We start from the raw sequence: 7,719 nt of genomic DNA on the forward strand, positions 1-7,719 counted from the left end.
GACATTGAGAGGGATGATGAGATTGAGGACAAGCGCTTCAGGTGCTTGGAACAGGAGTACATCTTCAAGGATATATATGAACCTATGAAGAAAGTGAGACCTATGCAAGCTATTAATGTGGATCTTCTGGCTGTAAACAATCACTTTGAGGATGCCATCTGGGTCACTGGAAGGATGGGTCTGCAGGATCTTATGAAGATACAGTGTGATTACAGTCCTGACTTGGTTAAGCAATTCTTTGCTACTCTTGCCTTCAAGAAGGATGAAGAGCGCATCACTATGCAGTGGATGATTGGCTCCACCCATTGTGAGGCAACTTTGCGCCAGTTTGCTTCTATTCTTGGCGTTTCCGATGCAGGTGGTCACCGCCTCCATGGCCCGCAGAAGACTGACAAGAATGTGCTCTACAATATGTATGATGGGTCTGGAGTGATTGGGTCTACCAAGGGGCTTCTACCCATCTATAGTCAGCTGCTTCACTTCTTTAGGGCCACCATTGCTCCTAGTGGCGGGAACAATGATGCCCTCCGTGGACCGCTTGTGGATCTTATGCATCTTGCCTATGAATGTGCTTAGGATAGTGAGGAGGAGTCTGAATTCACTCTTGATATCATGGACTACATCTTTCATGAGATTCATGATACCATGGTTTCTCGGACCACTATGCCCTATGCTCCATATATTTAGCTTCTCATCAACAACACTGCTTCTCTTACTGAAGACTTGGGTCGATTCCCTAAGGAGAGTCACACTATTAAGAAGGCTTACAAGAAGAAGCCAGTTCCCCCTGCTGCACCTGCTTCTGGCTCCTTTATGGGAGATGCCCGCTCTAGTGGCTATGCACCCGGTCGCCCTATTGCTACCCTTGTGATTCAGAAGCATGTGAGGAAGCTCACTTGGTTCCAGCGCCATGTTTTATGCATGAACATTGAGATTCACAAGGAAAACTTTGAGGCCAGCCGTCAGCGTTCAGAGATTCAGCATACTCAGGTGGTTATTCTTCACAGGCTCAGTGGTGAGCAAGGACCTCCGCCTCAGCCTCCAGTTCACCCAACTTACAGTGGGTGCCACTCTTCCTAGGTTCCTTGGACAGATATTGAGCAGAGTATTCAGAGGGCCAACATCGCTCGCGACTCTCCTCCTGCCGCTGACAGTGATGATGAGTACCAAACCGAAGAGGACTCCGAGTGATCTCCATGGGGCGGGTAGCATCGCACTTTTCCCCTTTTTGGCGTCTCGATGCCAAAGGGGGAGAAGTGTTCTATTAGGTCTTCTCTCGGGGATTTGCATGGTTAGGGCACAAGCATATGTGTTTACCATTCCTTTATCTCTTGTGTCCTCTTTTATGTCATTTGAACTATTTGGCTTGGTTTGTTTGTTTGTTCGTTCGTTCAAAACTATGTGTTATGTGTGGATGTGAGACATTATGTTAAGGTTTTCGGAATTCTATATGTTGAGATCAAGGTTTATGATATGGTGTGGTTTATATATATATATATATATATATATATATATATATATATATATATATATATAGAGCCCAACTATTCTCGAACCCCCCTTTAGAGGGGTTCTAGAATAGCTATTCTACAACCCCCTAAAAAGACCTTCTACCGAATCTGACCCACCTTTCCCGAACCGGAGAAAAAAAAAAACGAAACCGCTCGTCCCACCGAGTGAACTCCCGCACGGCTTTTCCACCGACGGTGCCGCCCGCCCCTACCCCCAACTCCCGCCTTGCTTCTTCCCCGTTCTGGATCGGCCGGCCATCCCTGCGGCAGATCCTTCACCGCCCTCCCCCAACCTCCTGCGCGCCGCCGGCAGCCTCCCTCCCCCAACCTCCTGCGCGCCGCCGGCAGCCTCCCTCCCCCAACCTCCTGCGCGCCGCCGGCAGCCTCCCTCCCCCAACCTCCTGCGAGCCGCCGTCTGCCGCCCTCCCACAACCTCCTGCGAGCTGCCGGCTTCCGCCCTCCCACAACCTCCTTCGCCGGCGCCGCGCTGCCCCGCCACATCTTCTTCCTTCGCCGGCGGCCCGCCGCCCCGCCATCCTCACCTCCCCTGCGGCGCCCCACCTCCTTGAACACCGGCGGCGCCTCCGCACCTCCCCTTCTTCCCGAACAGCGGTGGCGCCTCCACTTGCGTCCTGGGCGGTCGGCGGCGATCTGCACCTCGACCTCCATCCCGGATGGTCACGGTCACGGTGGCCGGTTTAGCTCTGAATCTCCCCGAGCGCTGCTCTGAATCACAGTGAGGTGGACTTCCGGCGGCCGCAGACGTGAATTTTCAACCACCGTGAGTATGTACTTGTCCTCATTGGCTCGTATTCTACTGTTGTCCCATGCAAAGCTATGTGTTTTTCTCCTGCTGCTACATCCTCCTGTGTGTATGTATAAATCCAATCCCCGGTGTAAGGGAAGTGCATCTCTAAGTTTTTTGCCTACTATATTATTACAGTTTGGCAAATTTAATTGGCTACTAAAAGAGAGTAAAATCAGTGAAGATCTATTGCTATGTATTTTTTGCTTTGATTGATTTGCTGGTTGGTTGGTAGTTGTTGGTAAATACCTGGTGTTTGTTGTGTATAGAAGTTCATTCTTTAACTCTCGGGCAGTTCACCATAGAAAAAGTTAAAGTGAAGTTTTCTATCCAGAACTTTAGAGTAGAAATTCTAAGTTCTATTTTATTCTGTTATTTCAATTTTTGAAATTCACGGATAGAAAAATGTGAAGTTCACCTAGACATGATTGTGACGTTCAGAGATAGCCTAGCCTATGTCAAGTTTGGATGGTGCTGCCCGTGTTTTTTTGCATCTGTATAGCTGTCTTCAGTTGTAATTTGAAGCCATCAAACTAATTCCTAGTTCATTATATGGGTTTGGCACCTCTAAAAAAACTGGACGATCATTATGAAATCGAACATTAGAATTGTCAAAAAAAATCGGGATGTTCATTTTTTCATTAATCTGTTCTCCTCTTGAAAGTGCATTTCTTATATATGGGGAGTGCTGATGTGAACTGCTTCTGCCGATTGGGCTCTGCTATTTTCTACTATCTTTTCTTTGTCAAATTTCCTTGCGAATAGTTGTAAAAAAGTACATGAACAGTACATTGTTAAAGTTCAGTAGGTAAGCTCGAGAAGTTTAGCTTGTATGCATGTGAGGTTTACTTATAAGGTTCACTTTTCTTGTCTGCAAGGTTCACTACAGAGTTTGCAAGGTTCACTACAGAGTTTGTTATATACATACTGCTATTCTTGTTTGGCTGGTTGTTTTGCTTGAGTTTGGCATGTGAAGCTTAAAGAAAGTGTCATTTCAGATATGCTGCACCGGTTCTGGAAGAAATAGCATGACTCTGGGTGCGAAAATTGGATGGAGCTCTCAAAGTTACATTTCGTTTTGGCTGTTCTAACCATCAAGCTCAAGTTTAAGTTATTAGGTATGTGTTTTCTGCAGTTATTTAGCTTCCATTTCCTTCTGTGGATTTCCTTCTGTAGTTATAGTCTGCCTCTAGGTTATTCTTGGAGTTGAGTATATATTTGCTTTGCATAACCATGACTGCTTTTGATGTTGTTTTATTTGAGGGAGAAGGCAGACCCCATTTTGTTTCCTGTCCGGCCTCTCCTTCTATCGCCGCACCGGTGGGGGACCTCCACTGCTGTAAACTCCCGCGAGCGCTAGTGTGAACTCTAGTGAGCGCCAGCGTGTACTCCCCAGAAAATTCAATTTGAACGAGTGTAGATTGAAGTTCACTCCGCAAATAAACTGAAGTTCAATCGGTACAAAATAACTGAAGTTGAATTTGTAAATAATAAAACCAACTCATTTCTATAAGACATAAAAAAGTTCATTATGTGATCTACCTCTGTGCCGCCATACCTCTAGCGTGCTAGTAATGTTCAATTCGTTCACAGTTGGAGAAACTTTTTTTCAAATTAGAAAAAAATGATCTGAACTTGTATATGAATGGTTCTGAAACCTAATTATTTTGTGTTCTAAACAGCCGCTGCATGAATCTAGGTGAAGCTACATGAAATGGTTCATTTCGCTAATGGACGCTATTTGCTAGATTAAGCTACTGCTATTTTCTAGCTTTGTTCTCTCTAACTGGTAGAAAGTTGTAAAACATACCATCCAGCTACAGTTGTTAATTTGAGAAGTTAACTAGTTAATCTCAAGATATACATTTGTTAGACATTGGGCGGTACACTTCCATGTAAATTACCTTTAGTTGTTAGAACGTCACTTTTTCTGGTAACAAGGTCACTTGTTTTCGTGGGATTTCATTTTCTTTTTTAGTTTATATCATTTGTCCAACACGCTTGTGCTTAAAAAGGAATGTTCACCACGAACATAGTTCACATTTTCTTGTCATGAAGTTCACTTAAAATAAACCAATTCACTTCTATATAAGACATAAAAAAGTTCTTATTCCGGACTTTCCCCAGGAGTTGCATTGAACTTCTGATAAATTTGCATGTTGGTGTGGAGATGCTATTTTGTGAAGTGTTGTTGGTTACAACTACATTTCAGTTCCTAGTGCTGGGCCCCGACAGAAATGGCGCACCACTTTATGTCCTTGATCAGATAGGCTGTCCTGGACCAAGCTACGTTTTTTATTTTTCTATCCAACATGCTATCAAATTGTTTTGTCTATTCTGAACTTGAACTGCTATTTTATTTGTCAAACCATTTTCTGCCAGTCGGTTTGCTGCCTGTGTACTCCTTTAGAACTTCTGATGGCTGAGAGAGAGGATTTACATTAGCATTGAAAGTTCACTTTTCCCTGTGCGGTAAGTTCATTCATTCTTATCAGGAAGTTAAATTCGTCCGCCCGAAAAAACCTCGCTGTAATAAAGCAGGGAACAGAAGTTCACTGTGAACTGTAGGAGTTATTATTTAAACTTGAAAACATTTTATTGATTTGCTGGTTGGTTGGTAGCTGCTAATTTTTATTAATAAGCATGGAGATATTTTGAAAGTTCGGAATTTTTAAAAGCCGGCGTGTCTAGAGGAGCCTGAGCTGGAGCATTTCCTTGAGGCAATGGTTTGAGTGACAAAGAGGAAGCAACGGAAAGGCGTCTCCTGGGTGCTGATGCCTTTGTCAACCTACCATGCCATGGCCCTGTATGTCACACATCTTTTGAAGTTCATATTAGTGCCTTTCTAAGGTTCAGTTCTTGACTCTTTTGAAGTTCATATTAGGTTCGACAAAATGGCAGTTCTGGATCATGTGAAAACAGGGAAAATGGTAGTTCACTCTTCATACTTTCGTGGTTCTCTGTATTAAAAGCTAGAACTATAGTCTGCTTATAGCTAGTAAAACCTTTACTTAGTAAGTTGCTGAGTTTGCTATGTAGAAACAAGAGTACTGCTTTCTAGAGGTTCAGTTTTGTATTCTGACGAAGTTCTATTTAGTGTTTCTTCTGAAATCCAGTTCAAGGTCATGACCATGTGCTTTCCAGAGGTTTAGTTTTGTATTCTTCTGAAGTTCTGTCCAATGTTTGTTCTGAAATTCAGTTCAAGGTCATGACCATAACACTCTTTTGAATATTTATTAATTTAGATTCAAAGTCTTGTCCTTTTGGATGCAACCAATGTGCCATGCCATGGAAGCAAGTAAGCATTAAGATAAGTTCACTACATGTACACAGAGAAGTTCCTTTCTTAGTTAATTTATGTTACATTCTACCATTCATACCATGGCATTTTGTACTTTCCTGATAATAGTGTGAACTCCCTATTTGGCCAAGATCATGAGATGTCTACATTTATGAAACCTCTCATGCGACTCCTCCAACGAGCTCTATTGGTAAGTTCACTTCTTCTAATATGTGGAGTTCACATCTCCTAATTGGTAAATTTCACATCTCCCTGCTACTTCAGTTTAGATATTCCTGCTAGGTAAATTGGTCTTTCCGATTTGAAATTTGTTGTTAACTGAATTTTGGAGTTCACAAAAGGATAAATGTGACGCTCAGATAGACATGAATGTGAAGTTCATGAATTTGTTGATGTTTGTTTTACAATCATGCTTGAAGTTCACCTCTTTTTTCTCTGGGATTTAGCCTTGTCCATTTTATCGGCAATTTTGCATTGTAGTTTCCTGGAAGTGCACATTTGTCTACGTGAAAGTTCAGATTTTTCTTACCAGAAGTATTTTGGTCGAAACAATTCAATTTGACTTGCAAGAGAAGTCTGATTTAATGTGAAAAATAAAGTCCACTTGTCAAGCTATAGAGGTTTGTTTACTGAAAAGCCGAAGTTCACTCCATTAAAAAAATGCGTGTATGCTTATTAGGAGAACTATATTTCTGGAGTAATTTTCCACCGAAATATACCTGTCTATGTCGACACTCCTAATTTACAAAAAGTTGGCTTTAGAATAGCTAGAGAAGTTCACTCTTGTTCAAATTCTGGTCCATATAAATTACTTGACATTTTTCTTTTGTATAAGAACTAGGATGATGTATTTTATCATTTAATATCTCAGCTTCTAAGACTATTACTTAGAAGCGGCCTTTGTTTTCTGTATCATTTTCCAAAGAATCAATACTGCTTGTTTTACATTTGTGCGAGTTCACTGGTTTGTCCACATAGGAATTTGCAATTTTTTGGAAGTTAAATTTACTTTTTCCGGGGAATCCACTTTGTCGTAGAAGGAGTCCACTTTTGTCTGGTATGAAAAAAAGTATTCACATTACTATAGTATGAAAAATACTAGTTCACATTATTATTGGGGCCAGTTCACTTTCGGCTACTGTGATTTTTTCTGTGATTGTTATGGAGATTTAATCTTGGTGGTCCATTGATTTTAGATGTATTTTTCAAGTGAAACTCTGAAGCTAACTTTCATTCTTTATTTGTCTTATAGAAATGTGTGAATCTGAAATTTAACAGAGCCATCAGCATGGAGGATGAGGCAATGAATGTCTGCACGTGAATGTTCATAGTACAGACATTAGAGATAGGAAGTTCAGATTTTGGCTTCGTCTCTCCAGGATTGGCTTCAAAATATGACAAATGGTTGCATGCTTTGTCTTTTCACTGTAGCTCCATGACCGCATGCTGTCGTGAGGGTGTGTACAATTTTTTCGTGCTGCCGACTGCTATTGTGCTTGATACTTCACGTTTGCATTTGGCTCTGATACTTGTAATAATTTGGCCAAATGGAGAACATATACTTTTGTTGATGTGTAATAAAAAAAGTTCATTTATATTCACGTTGAAAGTTCAGTTTTGTGTTCCGGGGAATTAGTGTGTCTGAGTTAGAATTTTAGTTAAAAGTGCACAATAAAAAAGAATCAAAATCGTACACTGCAAGTTGAGAAGTTCTCTTCAAATCAACAGAGAGTTCAGTTCCACTCACTTTTTTTTTTTATTCTTGGCACTAAGTTCACTTTATTGATCTTGGCAGCTTGTTTTATCTGACACATATTATCAGTTTTGAAGTAAGTTCTACAGTGCACTTTGCTTGTATGAGAAGTTCAATTTACATTGGCCACGGAGAATTTTAGTTTGTACCACGCGACAGTTCACTTTAAACAAGCCGTAAATTTCTATTTTTTGTCAATATTAACTTTGAACACGGAGGAAGTTCAAAAATAACTTGTTGTCAATATAAAATTTGAACGCGGAGGATGTTCACCACGAACATGCCGGAAATTTTCTTTTGTCGACCTTCATTTTGTACCGGGCGTGAAAGCTCACTTTGAACCATGTAG

General features: G+C 41.4%; 1 long non-coding RNA gene across 3 annotated transcripts; it reads left to right on the forward strand.

Moving 5' to 3' along the window:
- Positions 1 to 1,682: 1,682 nt before the first annotated feature.
- Positions 1,683 to 7,218, forward strand: LOC127298652 (uncharacterized). Of its 3 annotated transcripts, XR_007849997.2 has the most exons (4): positions 1,683 to 2,296; positions 3,315 to 3,434; positions 4,995 to 5,807; positions 6,870 to 7,218. It is a non-coding gene; the product is annotated as an uncharacterized lncRNA (long non-coding RNA). The 3 variants fall into 3 exon arrangements; XR_007849999.2 differs by lacking the exons at positions 1,683 to 2,296; positions 3,315 to 3,434 and adding an exon at positions 4,735 to 4,788; XR_011744689.1 differs by lacking the exons at positions 1,683 to 2,296; positions 3,315 to 3,434 and having other exon boundaries at positions 4,741 to 5,122; positions 5,201 to 5,807.
- The last annotated feature ends 501 nt before the right edge of the window (positions 7,219 to 7,719 follow it).

This window comes from Lolium perenne, chromosome 5, assembly GCF_019359855.2.
Source record: "Lolium perenne isolate Kyuss_39 chromosome 5, Kyuss_2.0, whole genome shotgun sequence".
NCBI classification, from domain to species: domain Eukaryota; kingdom Viridiplantae; phylum Streptophyta; class Magnoliopsida; order Poales; family Poaceae; genus Lolium; species Lolium perenne.